This window comes from Triturus cristatus, chromosome 6 (assembly GCF_964204655.1).
Source record: "Triturus cristatus chromosome 6, aTriCri1.1, whole genome shotgun sequence".
In the NCBI taxonomy this organism is placed as follows: Eukaryota; Metazoa; Chordata; class Amphibia; order Caudata; family Salamandridae; genus Triturus; species Triturus cristatus.
The window spans coordinates 67,769,015-67,790,675 of record NC_140589.1 but is presented as its reverse complement, the minus strand read 5'-3'; positions in this window follow the sequence as shown (position 1 = coordinate 67,790,675).

Sequence of the window (21,661 nt, the reverse complement as noted above, 5' to 3'; positions counted from 1 at the left end):
AATCCCTGAGAGAGACTGGGGAGCGGGGTTGTGGAGCCGCTAGCCTTACCAGAAGAGGAGAAAATGCGCTATGCTCCTATGAACGAAGCCTTAATCAGGAGATATGGCTTGACCCCAGAACTGTGCAGGCACTTGAGTGGAGTATGTGTCTTATTTTTCTAGGGCACCGGATTGTTGGGTGAAGGGTAGCCAGGTAAATGATTTTCAGGGGCTCTATAATTTGACGTCATGGAGCACTTGTCTTCTAATTGTTTTTCAGAGCTACGCCAGAATTTGATTGACAGTAAGCTGACTGACCCAGGAAGCTTGCTGTGGAGGCGGACTGCTTGGACAGTACAAGGGTCCAGAAAGGTCATGTGGGAGACTCCGCCAAAGGTGGGCAGGGTCCTTAGCAGAAGACTGGGGGGAACAAGGGTAAATAGAAAGAGTTCCAAAAAGGGCCTCATAGTAATTCCCAAGGGAAAGGTTCCCAGCCCCCCTGTTATAATAAACCATGGGTCTCTGTGGGTAAGCCTGCAGAGAAGGGTCCCCACAAGAGTTATGCTTGTGATCAGGTGGGTCACCTCATAGGCGATCCTAAGTGTCTCAAAAAGACCAACACTGCACCCACAGGTGCACCGCCCGTGGCTTGACTAGTGTAGCCTTGGGGGAGGAGTTGGGATCCCAGGAGGCGTGGGAGCCAGCAGAATTTACCCTGGTCTCACTAGGAGACAGTGACATGGTCCCAAGGACCCACCTGCCTGCCTAAACTAAGAAATACGGGCAGTGGGTGACCATCGATGGCCATAGGTTGCAGGCTCTTAGAGACACTGAATCCAGTGTGACAGATGACAGTTGTCAGCTAGTGTCCAAAGAGCAGGTGGTCCCCAACGTACTGTATCCAGTAGTTGCAGCTGACAACTCAGAGTGCCACTGCAAAGTGGCATAGCTTCCCTTTGAGTGGGGGGGGGGGTAGGTACCTTGAAAGTAGTTGCGAGGCCAGCCATGCCTGTTGACTGTCTGCTAGGTAACGATGTGTGGAGTTCCCCTTGGGAGAAGGTGGAACACAAGTCTCATTTAGAGATGTTGGGTCTGCCTGACTCGGCTTGAGTGGGCACTCAGTCTATGGCAGCCGGTAAGGGCAATCAAGAGGACCTGTACCCTGGAAGAATGGCCCAAGTACCTGCCAAAAAGAGAGGAGGCAGGGGGTGCGGGAAACCGCCCTCCAAAGTTCCCACGGTCCAGGAGGATGCAGACCTTGAGGGGGATGCTCTGGAGCCTACAGGGGAGCAAGTGGCTGAACTGGAGGACCTACCTGAGCTGAACCACTGGAAGCAGGAAGGGGGCCCCTCCAAGGAGGAATTCTGCAAGGAGCAGCAGGAATGACCCTCACTTGTTGGTTTGCGGCAGCAGGCTGCAAGCTAGGCAGCAGGTGATCAGTCTGGGTCACATTTGAATTTACCAGGAGAATTGTCTTCTGTATAGTGAGCCTAAGGTTGCTGTGCCTGGGTCAGACCGTGTGCTGGTGGTACCCCAGCACTTCAGAGCCTTCCTAATGGGTCCTAATGGGTCTGACTCACGATGTGCCTCTGGCAGGGCATTTGGGGCAGGACAAGACCTTTGAAAGGCTTGTCACCCATTTTCACTGGCCCAGAATGCAGAAGGATTCTGACACTCACTGTGGGACTAGCCAGACTTGCCAGACAAGGTTGAGAGATTCAACCGAACCCTAAGGGGCATGATTATGGGTCTTGAGGAACCCATGAGGCATAAGTAGGAAATCCTCTTGCCATGCCTGTTGTTTGCTTACAGGGAGGTACCACAGACATCCTTAGGGTTCAGTCCCTTTGAACTCCTGTATGGGCATCCTGTAAGAGGACCTCTGAGTCTGGTCAAAGAAGGCTGGCAGAAAGCTCCCAGGAAACCTCCTCAGGATGTATGTAGCTACATGCTGGCCTTCAGGAACCAGACTAAGCACTTCAGACAACTAGCTCAGGTGAATCTGGAAGCCAGTCAGGAAGATATGAAACAGTGGAGTGAACAGAATGCCGCTCTGATCGAGTTTCAGCCTGGCCAAAAAGGGTGGGTCATGGCCCCAGTGGAGCCTTTTGTGCTCCAGGACAAGTGGACTGGGCCATTTGATGTGATGGAGCTCAAGAGTAAAGTCACCTATCTGGTGGACTGGCAGTCTCCCAGGAACCCTTTGCGGATCCTACATGTGAACCGCCTCAAGACCCTCTTGAAGAGGTCCAAAGTAGGCATGCTCCTGGCGACAGATGATGGAATGGAAGAGGAGACTGAGCCTCTCCCTGACCTCCTGTCTGCTAAGGATCACGATGAGTCAGTGGACGGTGTAAACCTCTCCCCGCCCTGACTCCTGAACAGCAGTAACTGCCGCCAATTGTTGGGACAGTTTGCTGCTTTGTTCTCACTGACCCCTGATGTCACTCAGTGGTGTGTCCATGATGTGGACACTGGGGACAATCCTCCTGTAAAACACAAAATTTACAGGTTGACTGACAGGGTCAAAGCTACCATCAAGGAAGAAGTTTCCAAGACGTTGGCCCTAGGGGTCATTAAGCCCTCCAAAAGCCCTTGGTCCAGCCCAGTGGTCTTGGTCCCAAAGGTTGCCGCACCCAGTGCCACGCCAGAACTCCGGTTCTGTGTGGACTACCGAGGGCTCAATTCAGTCACAAGGACTGACGTGCACCCCATCCCCAGAGCTGATGAGCTCATAGATTGGTTGGGAGCTGCTGAGTACCTCAACATGTTTGACATAACATCTGGGTACTGGCAGATTGCCTAAACTGATGGGGCAAAGGAGAGGCGTGCATTTTCAACAACAGGTGAGCACTAGCAGTTCCGGGTAATGCCCTTTGGGTTTAAGAATGACCCTGCCACCTTTCAGAGGTTGGTAAATCAGGTGTTGGCAGGGCTGGAGGATTTCAGTGCCTACTACCTGGATGACATAAAAGGGGAGTTATAGGTATAGGTAATTAGTATTAAATATTGCAGTGAAATGTTAGTCATCAATGTTTACTTGTTTCTTTGCGGATTAACTCATTGTTAAACAAATGCACCAGCTGTATTGTGATGTTGTACATATTTGGATTGTGGAGGAGAGCTGCAAAGGATAAATGTATACGGGACTGGATACATCATACGCAACAGGGTATGCATATTGTAATGATGCAAATGAAACTAAAAAATGCAATAAACTATGTTTAAAAAAAAAGAAATACCTGGATGGCATTGCAGTGCTCAGTGCCAGTTGAGAGGAACACCTGCATCACCTCTGGGAAGTGTTGAAGGCTCTGCAGAGGGCAGGCCTCACAACCAAGGCCAGCAAGTACCAGATCAGGCAGGGATCAGCCGTGTACCTCGGACACCAGGTATGGAGCGGCCAGATGGCGCCCCACAACTTGGCTTAGGAACCCCCCAAGACCCAGACAGAGGTGAGAGCCTTTTTAGGCCTCACCGCATATTACAGGAGGTCTGTCAAGGGATATGGCACCAATGTTGCCCCCTTGACAGAGCTGGCTTCCAGGAAGCAGCCCAGGAAGGTGAACTGGACTGGCGCCTGTCAGAAAGCTTTTGATGCCCTGAAATCTGCCATGTGCACGGGGCCTGTGCTCAAGGCACCCAATTTCTCATAGGAATTCGTTATGCAGACAGATGCTTCAGAGCATGGAGTGGGAGCTGTGCTCTCACAACTGAATGAGGAGGGCCTAGACAAACCTGTAGCCTTCATTAGTAGGATGTTACTTCCACGGGAACAGAGATGGAGTACAATTGAGCGTGAGGCTTTTGCTGTGGTCTGGGTGCTAAAGAAGCTGAGGACCCACTTGTTTGGGGCTCACTTCCGGGTTCAGACTGATAACAGGCCACTCAGATTGTTAATGCAGATGAGGGGTGAGAACCCAAAGTTGTTGAGATGGTCCATTTCCCTACAGGGGATGGACTGTATGGTGGAACACCACCCTGGTACAGAACACGCCAATGCTGATGGTCTGTCCAGATTTTTCCGCCTTAGTGAAGAGAACTTCCAAGAGTTCATTTCAGGTGGAGGGGACAGGTGTTAGACCTGACATGCTTGTCGTGGGTTTCCCCTGTATTTTTGCCTTTGCCTCCTGTGTTTTTACTGTGTGTTGGACTTCATTTTTGTTGGTCTAGATGGTTTGGGCACTTTGCCACTGCTGTTCAGTGCCAAAGTGCTAGTGCTCCCTCTGTAAATTGTTGCCATGGATTAGTGTTTCCATAATTTGCATTATTTGGTTTACTGTTAAGCCCCTAGTACAGTGTACTGTGTATGCCCAGGGCCTGTAAACCAAGTGCTGCTAGTGGGCTTGCAGCACTGATTGTGCCACCCACACAAGCAGCTTTGCAAAAGGGGCTCAGGGCTGCCATTGCAGTGTCTGTGTGCAGTCTAGTACTGCCATGTCGACCTGGCAATTGCACCCACTTGCCAGGCCCTAACCTTCCCCTTTCTTACATGTGAGTCAACCCTGCATAGGCCCAAGGTGCTCCTCTGGGCAGGGTGCAGTGTATGTGAAAGGTGGGGCATGTCCTGATGTGTGTGGCATATCCTGATAGTGAAATACTGCCAATTTTGTTTTTCACTATTGAAAGGCTATCTGTCCCATAGGCTAGAATGGGAGTTTATTTATAACGTCTTATAAATATAACTTCCCATTGGAACAAGATAGGAAGGTAAAGTTTAGTGTGCATGAACTCAGAATATAAAGATGCATCTTTTAGTAAGGATGGTTTTTACATTCTGTGTTTGAAAATACCACTTTTAGAAAGTAGGTACTTTCTTGCTTAGCCATCCTGTGTGCCTCTGCTAGGTTTGTGTATTGACTGTCTGGCTTTGAAGTGACATGGGCTGGGGATGGGCATTCTGTTCAGATACCCAATTGGGGGCGGGGGAGTGAGGTGTGTCCTGCCTTTCCAGGGTGAGTCTGGGCTGGGCTGAATAGACCTGGGCTGCATTCAGAGTAGGGGGAGGAGATTTCTTTCAAACCTGAATGGGCCTCGTCTGCCTTGGACAATGCTGTGTCCACCTCCTGTCAGGAAGCTGAACCAAAGAGGACAGAACTGGTTTTGGCTGGGCAAAGGGATTCTCTGTCACTAGAGAACAAAGGAATTTGCGCAATAAAGGGCGGGGCTTAAACCCAAGACTTTTAGTTTACTTCTGGAATTCAAGAAGAACCTTTGCCATAGAGAAGATCTGGAGAAACTGACTGAGAATACTGCCTCTTTGCTGTGTGCTGCTTGGGGGTTGGCCTGCAGTAGCTGTTTCTGCCATGAAGAAGATAAAGACTTTGCTGTGTGCTGTGTCTCATGCTTGAGGACGATCTCCAAGGGCATGAAGTAGAGCTTGCCTCCTGTTTTAGAGTCTCAGGGATACAACGACTTCACCACCAGCTCAACTGAACTTCTTTGCTGGGAGTTCTGACCTGTCAGGAGGTGCCTGTCGCCGAATTTTGCCTCTGGAGGTTGTTCCTGCAGTTGAGAGCTAAAAAAGAAATGCAACTTCAAGAAGAATGATGCATCAGCACCTGTTTCCAATGCATCACCATTGCCCGCGGCTCAAGAAATTGCCACAGTGCACCAATCTACGTAGTTTGAGATCACTGCACCGATTCCGACGCCGGCTGCAAGAAGCAATTCATCATGGGACCGCAGCTAAAGAAACCAATGCAGCGCAGTTGCCGCTGCCGCGTTGACAGCGGACGCAGCCCCGATCCTCACGCATCGCACCAGGGCGCCGAGTCTAGAACAATGCCAGGCCGCAGTAAGAAACTGACGGATCACCTCCTTGCACAGTAAGAAACTGATGCATCACTGCCCCTTCAGTAAGGAACCGACACAACACCTCCGCTGCGTGGCAGTAAGGAACCGACGCATCACCTTCCCTGGGCGTAGGGAACTGACACATCACCGTCCCTGTGGCTGTTTTTGTTTGTGACTGTGACGCATCTAAGGTACTTTGTGTTGAAAGTGTTGCAACTATAGTTTGCTATGGACAGAACTTTTTCTATCTTTTGAAAGTCATATTTTGATTACTGTATTGTGGATTTTTGTCATTTTGGTCTTGTTTGGTTTAGATAAAGATTATGTATCTTTCTAAACTGGTGTGGTGTCCATTGGTAGTTTCACTGTATTACTGTATATGTACACAAATGCTTTACACACTGACTCTGAGATAAGCCTGTCTGCTCGTGCCAAGCTACCAAGGGCATGAGCAGTGGTTATTTTGGAAGTGTATCCCCCTTACCCTGACTAGGAAGAAGGATTCCTTCTCGGAGAAAGGTGCAAACCATTGCCAACTAGATACCCCCATTTCTAACAATGTGCAACAAAGAAGAAACAATTCACCTGAATTCAGCATCTTCACTACACTCATACGTTCGGGGCGTATTCTAGAACCGTGCCTCCTGGATTCAGACCCAGAAATTGTACCTTCATGGAATTGTTCACTGATGCAAATGATGCATTAAATTGTAGCATTTATAATATTTAGAATAAGATAACAATTAGAGGTGACAAACAATCAGGAAAGTCTGGCAGCTGCAGATGTCAGAATGAACACAAGTCTGAAATGTACAATAAGCATCAATCATTTTTGCCTCTTGCAGACCCTGGCGCTGATCCCCAAACAGCGTTTCCGTGCTGAGAAGCTTGTCTCACTGCAGCTGAACCCATAAAACAATGTAAACAAACGACTCATCGTCTAATATCTCCTCAGAAACCAACACATCTTCATTAGCATTAGCAAAAGAGCTCCATTCCTGTCCTAGTTTTTTATGCAAAGCTGATCTCCATAGAAATATCTTTAAGAACATAACAGTGCTTGAGAAATCTTATTTATTGTATTCATTTTTAGGATTGGCTGAACAACACAACTACTGTGTACCTATTGTTACCAAGGGGCAGAAACATCAAGCCTTTTTGCGTTCGCAAACGGGCCGATTCACAGAATCGGCCTGTTTGCGAATGGATAAAGGCCTTTTCCTATGCATGTAGGTTTTGGCATTCGCAATTTAGGTAATTGCAATTTCTGAATCTCTATTAGGTAATGTTAAAGAATCATTTTTTTTGGGGCGTTTCCTACATGCATAGCCTTTTGTGACTCCCAAATAGCAAATCGGTAAAATTCGCTATTTGGGAATCGCAAAATGCGGGCTGGATACCTGTGCCCCCAAATCTTTGAAATATACATTCATATATATAGTGGACTTGGCACTGCACATAGGACTAAGGGCCTGGTTATGACTACTGTGCCCGATGGACTGCCATAGCCACAGTGGCAGTCCGACCGCCCTATTACCAGTTGGGCGGTCGGACTGCCATGGGCCTGCTGCTACTATAAGGGATCCCTTGTAACTAGGAGGCAGCGTCAAAATCAATGGTTGTTGCGGTGGAACGCTCACAACAACACCCATTGCCCTTTCATGAAAGGGTGCCTTATTTACAAGACAGTGTTAAGCCACATAAAGTGGCTTAACGCTGCCTTGTAAATAAGGTGAAGCCCCTATCGCCATCACAACGTCACTGAAAGTGACGTTGTGGTGGCGATAGGGGCTTGTAAATATGCCCCTTGGTGAGATGTGATTCCCACTCTGAAACACATAGTGCACTGCTCCTGGCTACCTCTCACCCCAGAGACATTTGAGAACCATTTTGTCATGAGAGAGACGTGGCACATAAATAAGGATGGGGACCCCATAATGTACTCCCCTGATGTGATGACTGATATCTGGGTTTAGGTTGTGAAATACAATGTGTTTGTGAATACATGATAAAGGTAATATTATCTGTGTTACAGGAAGCTCACTTTGGCATGCATGCGATATTATATTGTGATATATGAGCTGTAATGCATACTTTTTTATAGCTGCTAAAAAACTAAATAAACTTTGTTTAAATTTTTTTGAATATTTCGCTGTTTGCAACATGAAGATATGAATATAAACAAATTAACTAATGATAATTACACGTGGGAAAGTAAATGCCAAAATTGTCAACATGAACTTATAGAACATATAGCCTCTGAAAGATTTCCAGGTATCACTCCTAAACCAATCATGTATTTCTTTTAAAAACTTCATATATATCACAAATCAAAACAAATATTGCACAAAATGTGGAGAAACTTTATCATGTTCTTTCAAAGTGAATACCAATCCCTACATGCCAGTAACAGATTTCAAATGTAACTGAGTTTCAGTATGTAATAAGAGGATGCCACTGAAGCTATTCGCTACCATTCTCAACAGCAAACTACCTCTGGACATTATACTGCATGTGTAAGATAATACGTTTATTGGTATGAAGTAAATTACATTGTCATCACCAAAAAAGGCTTTGTCTACCATGGAATGTGGAAAATATTTGAACTAAAAACCTTCCTCCACCTCTCTATCATAAGAGCACAAAATAAAAACATACAACAAAGCTTTGGTAAATGGAAGATATGCTTTTTATCAATGCAACTACTTTCAATTTTAATTAGTTAGTTGGAAATTTTTTCTATCTGCACGGTCACCACAAATTTGTTTGCCTTTTGGTTGAGCCCTATTTTTGTTGGCTATAGAAGTCTATGCACTTTGTCCATTTTAACCAGTGGTAAAGTGTTTGCTTTCTTCCTTTCAACATGGTGAAATTGGCATACCCCTAATTGGCATATTAAACTTACCAATTATAACTTAGTGTATGGTGGCCAAAGTGTACCCATCGCCTGTAAGCTAAAGGTCACCAGTGGGCTGCAACACTTATTGTGCCACCCACTGCAATAAGAGTGTTAACATGACTTGCCACCAGCAGCCTGGCCGTGCAGGTATAAACTACAAACATAGCCTGCCAAAATAACTCTTTCTAACAGGCTTAAAACCTCACTTTTATGTACTGGCTGGCAGAAGCGTCTCACAGGTGAGGCCCCACTGTGGTGTAATTGCTTGCTTCCACAATTGCAACAGCTAGAAGGTTTTCTGGGATTGACCGGATTGGGATCTTTACACAGGGGGGTGTTCTCTGGGGTCTCACTCTTAAATCCTTTACAGATTTACAGGAAGAGTACTCTATGCCGCGTACCCAATTCTACAAATATCTACAGTTTCACCATGCACTCGCCCCATATTTAAGGGATCTTACAGCACTTCCCAAATTCAGCCCACTAGAGGGGCGGCTCCTCATGGGGGACCTAGAGGAACACAACATTTCTAAGATATATCAAACACTGATCACCCACAGCACGTCAACACTTGAATCCCTCCGAGAGACCTAGCAAACAGACATAGGACCCATTGATAATGATGACTGGAGGGAGGCTCTAGACCACTTTCATCCACACGATGTGGACATGTCCAGTCTTGGACAGGTTTTGGATGGGCATTCATAGAAGTTTGGGAGAGATGCTGGTGTGGACAATACACTGCACACCACGGCTCGCATTACTGCATATAACTGAGGGCATCGGGGCAACAAATATAAACTCTACCTACTGTTCTTGGGCTTGACCTTGGTCAAGCATGATATAGCCTGTGCTTTGAAAGGACAGCCCCCTCCCCTGCTGGGGGTTTGGAAGCGATGTTTAGATTTTTGCATGGGATTGGAAGTACTGGTATTTAGGGCCAGGGGATGCCCCCAAAAACATATACGTATATGGCAACGCTGGGCAGACTACAGGGGTATTGTCCCTACTCCACCGACCCCACAGCACGCGTTGTTGGATACAGAGGTTCTGCCTCATGTATAGCGCAATATGTGCATGTACCATTTCCGAGTTGACTAAGTGGGTGATTGCTGGGACAGTATGCAGGGACATGATCATACTCCCAAGATTCTACCTTTTTTCCATCACTAATTCTGCCTGTTCTTTTTTTTCCTTGCTAATATTTTTCTTCTCTTTCTCTTTGGTTCCCGTCATTAATGTACAAAAATGTTATTTTCCATATGTATGCCATATTGTGTCCTGTTTCATATGCATATAAATGGCTCTTTGAGCATGTTTTTGGCAGAGAAAATTCTATAAAGTTTGTTGATAAAACAAATATCTCCCTTTTATAAGTCAACCCTAAGTAAGCATTACTACCCATAAAGGCAGGGTACATGGTATTTCAAAGTAGGGCATGTAAAGGCTAATGTTCAAAATGTCCGTACAGTAACTAGAACCTCAAAGCTTTTTCATAGTAACAGGGACGGCTGTAACTCTGGAATGCGACTAGCCAGAAAAATAAACAACTATTTTTAATAGTTAATAAAAGTCCAATTCAAGGGTGAAGTCAGCTTTCTTGTAATTATTAAGGAAAAGTAATTAGTAAAAAAAAGCACATTTGCCCTGCCTGAAGTCCCTGAAAGCTAAATCTGCATTTTGTTCTTTCCCTTCTGCAAGCCACTGATTAGCATTTCAATAGGAGTGAATGAGGTGTGAACTTGCTCCCAGTACAGGAACAAAATGTCTTGGGTGTGGGGAGATGTTGTTGTGCCCTTGACAGGACGGCCTGCAGGCTGGGCACATGGGCTTGAATAACTCCAAAGAGGGCTTCTCAGTCAAAAGCAGGTGTAGCGAACACACAGGCCTGCACCCTTCAATTGTCCCCAAAATCAGACTGAATTCTATCACAGTCAGCCTCTCTTGTTTTTTTTTTCCAAGAAGCTTCTGCAAAGCAACGAAAAATCCGCATCGTCTAACTGTCCGCCCAGCGGTCACTGCACTTGCCCTGGTCCATTCCATCTGGACCCTCACCTTTTGTCAGTGAGTCGGTGTAATCAAAGGGACGGTTGACCAACACCCAGGGATTGAGACCAAATCAAAAGAGGAGACCAGATAGATAGACCGGGACTCTTAGTTGTTCTCTGGTCTGTGCCTCAAACTCTGACCGTAGCCCTGACCATATCCTACGCAATTGGAGGCAGAGGGTCCTTCCATTTCAAGCAGATTTCCCTCCTAGCAATAAAAATTAAATATAAAAGCAACCTTCTGCAAGGCCTCCTTAATAACAGAGTTGGTGCCCCATCAACCCCCAAAAGAATCAAAGTTGTATTAGGTTTGATCTCATGATCAAAGATTCCTTTAAGCGCTAGTTCTACAGTGTGCCAAAAGATCTTCAAACATGGACATTCAACGAAGAGATGAACATCGTTGGCTCCTAGGCAGCCACACTTCACACACTTGGGGGGAGGTTGAGGTGCAAACTTAGATATTTTATGTGGGGTCCAATAAAGACGATTAATAGTAAAAAAATGGTTACGCTTCAAGTTGGCTGGTTTAACCGTTGAATAAAGAGTCTTCAAAGAGCTATCCCAAATTGATTCGAAGCCCTCCTCTGGGAGTCTTCCTCTCCCGACCACATGCGGGGTAATAACTTCCTCTCTTCTGCCCCTGAAAGTCAATCGTACCACCTTGCGACTTCCTTGTTCTTAGGTCCAACATCTTAAAGGGGCAGCTCCAATTCAAAGCTACCTCCAATATCCTTCTTTGATGCTACAAACCAAGAACACAATTGGATGAACTTAAATCTGGACAGCTCATTGTTAGTTTTAATGCTCAGTACTTCCCAGGGGTGAACTCCTTCCAACGAAATAAGGTCCGACCAAGTTGAGACCCCCGCCCTTCTGAGTGGAACACTGAGGGCATCCTTTAGACATGCTGGCATTACGGGGGAGTACCAAACAGGGGAGGAATCAGAGAAATATCCAATACCCCACCTCCTCCTACGTCCATAACAAAGATCCAACGCAGCTCTCAGAACCTTTAGCCGGACCTTCTTAAAAAACGTAGAAGCACCAAATGTATATAAAAAACAGCCTGCACTTGCAGGCCTTATCATTTCCCCCAAAATCTCCCCCCAAGTGGAATCATCTGTTTTAACCAAAAGCATTCAAATATTTTTAAACTGAAAAGCAACACAATACCAATTAACATCAGGTAAGGCCAGTCTCCCTTTATTCAGTTTACGTCTCAGCTTTTTCCAAGACCTCCTGGCCCCTTTCTGGGCCCAGATAAAGATAAAGCTCGACACCCTACCCTGGATTTTATCAATGCCTTTTTTAGGGAATCCAAGAGGGATGGCATTGAAAAGATAAGTTAATTTGGGAAGGATAACCATTTTTACCAGATTAATCCGTCCATAGATTGTCAACGGGAGATTCCTCCACCTACTTAGTAAGCGTTCAATCTAATTAGAGACCCTAGAAAGATTCAAATAAGGGATTTTCTCAATATCTTTTACTATTGTGATACCTAAATATCTAAACTTAGAACTTACTTCCCTCTCCCAGTCAGTGATATTCCAACACATGACCTCAGTTTTGGCAGTGTTAACCAAATAGTCAGAGAAAGAACCAAATTCATCCAGTAATTCTTCTAGTCTTGGAACCGAAGTCAAGGGATCTGTTGTATATATTAATAAGTCATCGGCATAGAGCACAAGTTTGGAGCTGTAAGACGAGCAGCTGAATGGGACCACTAAGGGATCCAAACGCAACGGTTGAGCAAGAGGCTCTATATAGATATCAAAAAGAAGGGGAGAAAACGGGCACCTTAGAATATTAAAACCGGAGGACAATGTGCCATTAAAAAAGATCTTAGCTTAGAAGATAGCCTTAATTGTATTAATAAAGTTAATGCCAAACCCCATCGAGCTCAAAACCTCCCAGAGATAGACCCAGCACACTCGATCAAATGCCTTAGCGGCATCAAGTGCCACTGCGGCAAGAGGGCAGATCGCTCCATGGAAAGACCTATTGTGCCAATTAACTGCTGGGTCTGATCCTGTATAAAATTCTTATGGATAAAGCTCTTCTGGTCAGAGTGGATAAACTGGGGGGAGAGCTTGGCCAATCACCCCGCTAAAATGCTCATAAAGATCTTATAATCTGCCTTAAACAGAGAGATTGGGCGGTACGAGTCGACCCTAACAGGATCCTTAACGGGTTTTAAAATAAGGACTATTGAGGCCTCCTTTCAGGACTTAGGGACCTTGCCACCCTGTCTATATATAGAGTTGTACAGAGCTTCCAAAAAAGATATCAGCTCATCAATCAAAAGACTATATACTTCATTTGGAAGGGCATCAGTGCCCGCAGCTTTACCCCTCCTACCATTACTTATGCTCAACTGAATCTCCTCCTTAGTGAGTGGATCATCCAGAGCCTTACAGCTTACATCTGTTAGATTAGGGAGCTGCAGCTTCCCCAACCAGCTCTTAATATACTCTGGATCAGGAGAGATCTCTTCTTGATATAAGCTGGAAAAAGAGACAGTAAACAAGCCTGCATATCCTCCTGCATCTCTGAAGTGTCACCTATCTCATTGACAACCAGTTTTTCAATAAAGTTCCTTGACCTGTCTGTCCGAGCCTTCCAGGCAAATAGTGCAGCTACTTTCTCCCTATACTCAAAATCCTGCATGGACTTAGCATCCCACTGAGCTCCTTTTTTTATCAAGAAAGACCCTATATTCCATCCTTGCATCCTCAAGTTGCTTCCGCAACCTTATCTGAATATCGGAGGTTTGCATTCCAGCTTTAAGCAGGCTGCCTTCTAGTAGGCCCACTCTGCCCTCTAGGGTTTTAAGAGTTGAACGTTCAGCCCTTTTCTGAGCAGAAGACTGACTCTGCAATACCCCTCGAAGGAAGGCCTTAAAAGTATACCACACTATGCCTAGGGAGGCAGATCCCAGGTTGTCCCGAAAAAACTGCCTACATACTTGTTTCAATACCCGACCTGTCTCAGGATCAGATAAGGTGGCTCTCCTTAGAGTCCATCTAGATCTAACAGAGCTAGAATACCCAACCAAGGAGAGAATCATAGCTGCATGATCAGAAATATGGGCTGGTAATAAATGTATAGATAATATTTTTTCCCTCATGGTCTTATCAACAAAGAAATAGTCCAATCTAGAAAAGTGGCCATGTTTCTTGCTATGAAACGTAAAGCCCTGCCTAATATCTATCTTATGTCTCCAGACATCCAACAAACCCAAATCTAGCATGATGTTTTTTAGCGTCTTCCTAACTCGAGGGGTGTTATCATAACCATAATTGTTGGATCTATCCTGAACAGGGTCCAGCAAGACATTAAAATCTCCCCCCATAATAACAGGGGCGGTGACCTCCATTCAATTCCATTCTAAATTGGATAAATGAGAGGAGTCGTCACTATTAGGCCCATAAAGAACCACGCAGGCCAATTCAACCCCCCCCCCCCCCGAAGTCTATAGTGGCTATCAGCCAACTCCCAGATATATCAGACTTAGAGGCCTTAATAACACAACCTGCTCCTTTCTTGATTAAGATCGCAACTCCCCTACAATGTGCAGACTGTTCCGAAACCACAAAATGATCTATCCATCGACTTTTGGAAAATACCTTATTGCCTTTCTGGGGTATCTAGATGAGTCTCCTGTATTAGGCAGACTGGAGCACCCCTCTCTTCCAAATAGCTCAATGCCAACCTCTGGCTACGTCTACACATAAGCCAATTGACATTCCAGGAAAGGATTTTTAATTCATTAAACCCCCCCATCTGACCTAGCAAAGACAATCATACCCATGGACTGACAATGTAAACAACTTACAATATTAAGATAATAGAGTAAACATTTTTTTTCTTTTTTCCCCCACTGCTCCCCACCACGTGATCGCCGAACCCTTCACCCTGACCCTCCATTCCCCCTGCCCCCCCCATCCTCCCCAGGGGAACCACCCCAACTAGATTAGGCATAAAGCCTATTGGTCTCCCAGTCAGCTAAGAAAAAAAACGACATCTGACCTCCCCTCACTCCTGCCGCCCCCAAACCTGCCCCACTATTTGCTGACCCCCTTCTTAATTTCCTCAATCAACAAATCAGCTTCCTCCACCGAACGATGTATATACATATGGTTGTTCCACATTGTGCAGAGAGAAGCTGGAAACTTCAACCGAGCTCTTGCGCCAAGTTTATTCAGTTCTTCCGCCTTTTTCCCCAATTTCCACTGCCTTAATGAGGCAGTGTGGGACAAATCTGACCTAATCAAAAAGGAGTAGGAACCTGCTGAAAAAGACCCTTCTTTTAAAGTGGAGGACAAAACAGCCTCCTTAATAGTGAAAGTGAGGAAATTGATCAAAATTAGCCTTGGCCTTTGCCTTCCAGGACTTCTTTTGAATTGATCTCGATGTACCCGCTGGATTTCTTTTGAAAGATCTACATCTACATTTAGGGCAGTATCTTGTAGTAATTTGATTACAAAGGCCTTAATATCTGGGCCTTCCGCATCCTCAGGGATATTTATAAGTCTGAGGTTATTTCTCCGGCTGTGATTTTCAAAATGTTGCAAGTCCTCCCTCATCTCCTTATTTTGACGGGATAGTCAGGACACCTCAACTGACGTTTTATCAATGGTTTGCTTTAATTTAGGAACCTCTTGTTCTAAAACCTCAGTTCTCAGGGAGACCTACTCAAGTTTCTGAGTCAAAGCAGCACAGGACGCCTGTATTGCGACCTGATTCTGCTCCGAAATTGCGAATCTGCCTTTCATTTCTTCTTTAAAGGCCAGAAGAATGCCCACCAGTATTTTTTAGTTAGATCCTAAATTTGTGTGCAAGGATTGACCAGCCGCAGATGTTACTGGCATAGTTTGAGGAGACTCCAACCCAACATGAAAATCTTCTCCAGATGCCCCCGCTCCCTCTAATACCTCTAAGGCCTGAAATCCATTTGATGTAGGAATCGAGATTGCAGAGGAAGCAACATCTTGAAGTGACTCTGTCGATATAACCCGGGCAGGAGTTATCACGTTATGGCCTCGGGTTGCTCCACCTGGAGGTTCTATATTGGGGGGTCTAGGAGCTTCAGAGGTAAGAAACAGCAGGGGAGGCTAACACTTTATAGAAAGACTTCAGAGAGGGGGTAACCTTAATCTTAGATACCACAGCCTTCTTCCCTCTGCCCCTACTTCTAGGGGATTTCCTGAACGTAGTAGCAGAAGATGTAACTTTTTCTGCTTTTAATCCCTCCTACAAGATTTGGATCGGAAACCGAATGGAGAGGAGGTAAGGGTTCCAGCCCTTGAAGAGAGGTCGCCAGACCCCTCTAGTGCGGAGGGTATACCTACACACTTTCCCAGATGTAGTAGTAAGCCTATCTTGTAGAGTTTTCCCACTCTCCATAAGCTGCAGACCTTTCTCCTGAATAAGCCCGCTTGGGCCCCTTGTGGCCCCTTCTGTAGTCCCTTCTGTTTGCGGTACAAGGTAGAATACTTCAGAGTTATCCACAGAGGGGCCTAATATTGCAGCTTGTTCTCTAAGAGTTCTACCCAGCTTGCTGAAAGAATTGCTGCGTGCTGCACACTCCCCTAATGGAGAGGTCTTACCTCCATCCCATCTGAAGGCACAGATCCGACCAGCACAATTCTGAAAGTCCGGTCCAGCCAAAATGCCCCTGCAGGTACTGACTCTTCCACCGTTGCCCCAGGAACTGAACCGGGCAATCCGGCGGCAGTGCAGTCTCCCGGCAGTTCCCTCCCAGCAGGGAACCCGACACCACGGCAAGACAGGAGCATGATCCGCCCCCAGCTCCATTGAGGGGAATACGCGGCACTACTTGTGCTTCCTCACACTCCTGCAGGGTGTAGAAGTGAGTCAAAGCAACGCCATCGTGCAGAAGACTGAGGTATGGAGGAAGGGGGGAGGCATAGGGGCGAGGGGAGCCCAGCTCAGTGTGTCATTCGAAAAAGCCGACTGGAGACCGGCAGCCGTTTACTGTGCCCGATCCTGCTCGAGTGTCTGCACTTGACAGGTCTGCTGAGGCTTTTCATATGACATTTGGGGTGCACTTCAAAGAAAGGAAACAGAATGCCGAAAGCATTCATGTGTATCCACTGTCTACTTGCTGAAAGTTTGCCTCTGTTCTACTGGACTTCCTTCTCTGAGTTTGTTGGGGGTAAAGGGACTGCCTAAAACTAGATTTTGGTGTTGGCTGTCTCAAACTCAGGGTTTAATGTGGCCGAAGACTTTGGCCACCACGAAAATGCCAGTTTTGGACAGAGTTAGCCCCTGAAACCTTTTGGTTAGGGTGTTCCAGCCGTCATTCCTGCCCACTAGTGTGTCCAGAGATACATTTGGGATCTCCATAAACACTCTTGGACCTGTAAAAGGTCAAAAGAGGACTGAACCTGCTGTCTCAAACCTGAGAAGAGCTTATAACTGGTGCTCACTCTCTTGTACCCAGGAAAAAGAAGTGTACTCCAAGGGTCACCAGTCTGACCTCCTGTTAAAACTACAGCTACAAGAGTGTCTTCCCTACAACTGCCCCGCTGACCAATGGCAGCTGAACTTGGACTGGCCCATCCTGTAGACCTCTTCTTGCCACTTTGTTAGTTTATAAGTGCCTCCCCTGGGGTCCTGGGCGGCATTAGAAGTGTTCTCCTGTGGTGGATTGGGACTTAAAGGACTGAAGTCAGAAGGTAAAATCTTTGACAAGGATGAACCTGGTTAGTGTATCTGACCCATGCTCCATCGTAGTAAGCATCAAATTGTGCCTACATCGTGTTATCCCCCAACCATTGTCTGTAATTAGCACTTTGTGTTTCTTGGAGCTATTTCTACTTACCAACTTAAGAAATGCATATCTCCAGTCCCCTTTATTGTAATTGTGTCATTTTAGTGTGATTTTGCTTATTACATTTGATTTAGTTTTTCTAATTTTGGGGAATTTTTATTGTTTTGCAGTTCAACTTTTCATTACCGTTTTACTACTGCATAACTACTTTGCACACTGCCTCTAAATTAAGCCTACCACTGGGTTCAGCTCAGGTTAATTTAGTGACTTCAGTGGTCCCCCAAGAAAAGGACTGTGATTATTGCTTGAAGTGGGAACTTTTCCCCTTCAAGTGAATAGCCAATTTCTTACAAGGCTACGTATATTTGCATAGTGACTTAAGCTTGTTGAAATATGCAGTGGTAGGTGGTTTTTTGGAAGGCTTTGACATCAAAGTTTGTCTTTTTCTCACACATGACTCTATGATTACATTATCCTGAAAACATCACTGAGAATATTTAAATACATAATTTAAGGATAAAGGGCTTGAACATTATGTTAATAACATTCCACACAGTAACACACTTTCTTTTGTAACAGAAAAGTATATCATGAAACATACAGAATCAGAGAAATACTACATTATTTCAATTTCAAAACACCCAAATACAGTAATGAAAGTTTTGTTATGTAAAAAATAGGTTTGTGAATAACTAATGTCATTAATAAGAAATTCACTAAAACTAAAATGAAAAGGGTATTATGGATGATTTATATGTAAATAATGGCTTTGTCAAAAACCCAATAAGTAATACATTTGACAACTTAAAGTATTATTGTATCTTAAACAACTTATCTTGGTGTACTAACTCAATTTAAATCTTACCCCAACATACAAACACCAAAAACCTTCAACTAATGATAACAATGACAATACATATTACAAAACATTATACATTACACATATAGGACAATGACTATCAATCCAATCCAAAAAGCTTTATTCGACAAATAAATGTCATAAAGGCGAAGTACATCTAATAAAACTCATTTTTGTTACAAAAAGTTTCAGTGCAAATATTTTAAAAATACAATAAAAAGATTAATAAATGCACATTAATCTTACACTTGATTAAATATTATATTAAACATCTAAAATAAAGCATTAGATAAAAAATTGGATTGTCATGATTGAAATTACAATAAGTAATTAAACATACACAATGATTAAAAATAATAAGATACAGACATAGATGCCAGACATCAATTAATCAGTTAGTTAAAAGAGATTTTGACCTTATAGCTCACATCCAGCTCAGATATTTGCCGACAGCTATTGCTATACAAGGGAGAGTATCAATACGCAATATCCTCATTGCAGTGCAACATGTTCTGGTAGACAGCAATCTGCATGATGGAGCCAGCCACGCTTTGCGCGGAGCTGTGTATGCTGGGCACACAAAGAGAACATGAGCATAAGACTCTTCACACTTATCGCAAAAGGGGCATTTACTATTGCCCTCACTTGCCCACTTAGCCGTGAAGGTTTGCAAAGGCAAAGTTCCCACTCTAAACTGGAAGTACAACTTCAGATCATAAGGTTTGGATATAATATCCCAGTACAACTCCAATATAGGTCGGGGTTTCACTGTTAAGAAAAACCCTGATGCGTTGAGCTATCACATTTATCTTAGGTATTATAATGGAGCCTACTCCAGTATCTTTCTTTTACAATTTCTTTAAATGGAATTGGATTGTTCATGGGGTTTTCCCACAAATCTTTCATGCCCATGTTTATCAATAATGCTCTAATTTTACGAAGCCAGCAAATCTTATGTAAAGTGTCTGCCTTAATCATATCCCTAAGGCCTTCAGCGTATGGTAGCAGTTCTGGTGTACTCCAGATTATGCGCCAATACAATGACTTTCATATATACACACATACTAAACCTTGGACAATGGCATAAGCAAACAACCCACTGACATTCCTATAATCATCCATGTGCCATCATCTACCAACATAAACAGCATTTTATTGCCACCATCCCAACAATGTACGCATTACCATCACCATGTCTTTACAAGCAGTACAGTACAGCAGTAGAATGACATCATACAATCATACTGCAACATTTGTAAACCCACATCCAACAAAGAATTGCTTGGCAAGCAACATCAACAAACATCTACACACCCACCATCATACAAGCTGACACCTGAAGGCACGTACCAATGCATATACCATTATATGGCCATCCAAGCCCCAATAATCACACACCCAGCCAATAAAATAAAATATACAGCTTCCAACACACAGCAACACATACACAATCATAAACCCTCACAACACTTAACTCACACACCAACTCACAGATACCCACACACAAAACATCAAGCACCCACACAGTCACAATTTTGTAATGCTTCACATTGTCATTTAAACACTTAGGGCCCGATTCACAGAACTAACTTAAGACAAAATCCTAAACTTACTACTTTTGGTAATCACAGAAGTTAGGATTTTGTCTTAAGTTTGTCTTAAGACAAACTTAGGACAAACTTAAGACAATCTTAAGACAGACTTAAGACAAACTTAAGACAAACTTAAAACAGACTTAAGACAGACTTAAGTTAGAAGTTTATCTTAAGTCTGTCTTAAGTCTGTCTTAAGTCTGTCTTAAGTCTGTCTTAAGTCTGTCTTAAGACTGTCTTAAGTCTGTCTTAAGACTGTCTTAAGTCTGTCTTAAGTTTGTCTTAAGACAAACTTAAGACAAAATCCTAACTTCTGTGAATACCAAAAGTAGTAAGTTTAGGATTGTGTCTTAAGTTAGTTCTGTGAATCGGCCCCCTACTCTATACTAAAATACGTCCAATAACACATTTAGGGCCATATGTAGGTAGCCAAATACCGCTCGGTAACGGCCGAAATTCGGAAAATATCACGTTACCGACCGGTATTCAGGCGATTGAGATGTAGGAGGCCAAAAAGCAGGATTCGGTAATTATGAATCGGTAAATGCCGATTCATCTTTACCGAATTCTAAATTACCAATTTGGAATTACCGAATTCTTATTTACCGAATCGGTAAATAGGAAATGGTAAAACGAGAAAAGAGATGTAGGTAAATTCGGTATTACCGAATTGCATGAAATTCGGTATTTAAGAGTCGGTATTTAACACAGAGTGAAAGCAGGTGGTAATCAGCTACAGTGCATATAAGCAATCCCAAAATGCAGCAGCGTGATCACCATGGCGGCCCTCTATGTGATTGCAAGGCGCCTACGTCTACAGGCAGCAGGAATGAGGATTTGGAGACGGGAGGAGCGCATTTACAGACAGCGCATCACACTCTTCCAACAGACTGAGGCTGAGATACATGAAAGGTACAGGCTACACCCCCAAACCATCATGGACCTGATAAGGGACTTGCACCCACTCCTGGACCATTCAACAACAAGGGCGCACGCCATACCACCACATGTGCAGGTGCTGTGTAGCCTCCATCTACTCGCATCTGGCAGTTACCAGGGGGTGATAGCTGCGGTAGGCGGGGTATCCCAGAGTTGCCTGTCCCGTTTCTTCAGGAAGTTCCTGGATGCCATGATGCAGAGAATGCAACACTACATTAGCTTCCCAAACCCACAGGCTGAACTGCTGAAAACCAAGACAGACTTCTACCAGATGGCACAGTTCCCGCATGTCATAGGCTGCATCGATGGCACACACATTCCTATCTGCCCACCAGCAGCCACTGAGCATATCTACAGGAACAGAAAGTCCACCCACTCCATAAATGTGCAGGTAATCTGCGATGCTGCCAACATAATTACTGACATCGTAGCCAAATTTCCTGGGAGCACCCACGACTCCTACATTTTCCAGAACAGTGGGATCTACACACGCCTGGTTGCGGGAGAATTTGGAGAAGGATACCTGCTAGGTAAATCACTGTGACACTCCCTTACACTTACCGCAGATGAATGTGTATTGGTGTATGTGACTAATGGCACCCTCTTTCTCACCTAGGCGATAGTGCATATGCCGTGCGGTCATTTATCCTCACTCCCTACCTACACCCATCAACCCTGAGTGAGAGACGATACAATGTGGCACACAAATCAACACAAAACGTGGTGGAGCGCACGTTTGGACTATTG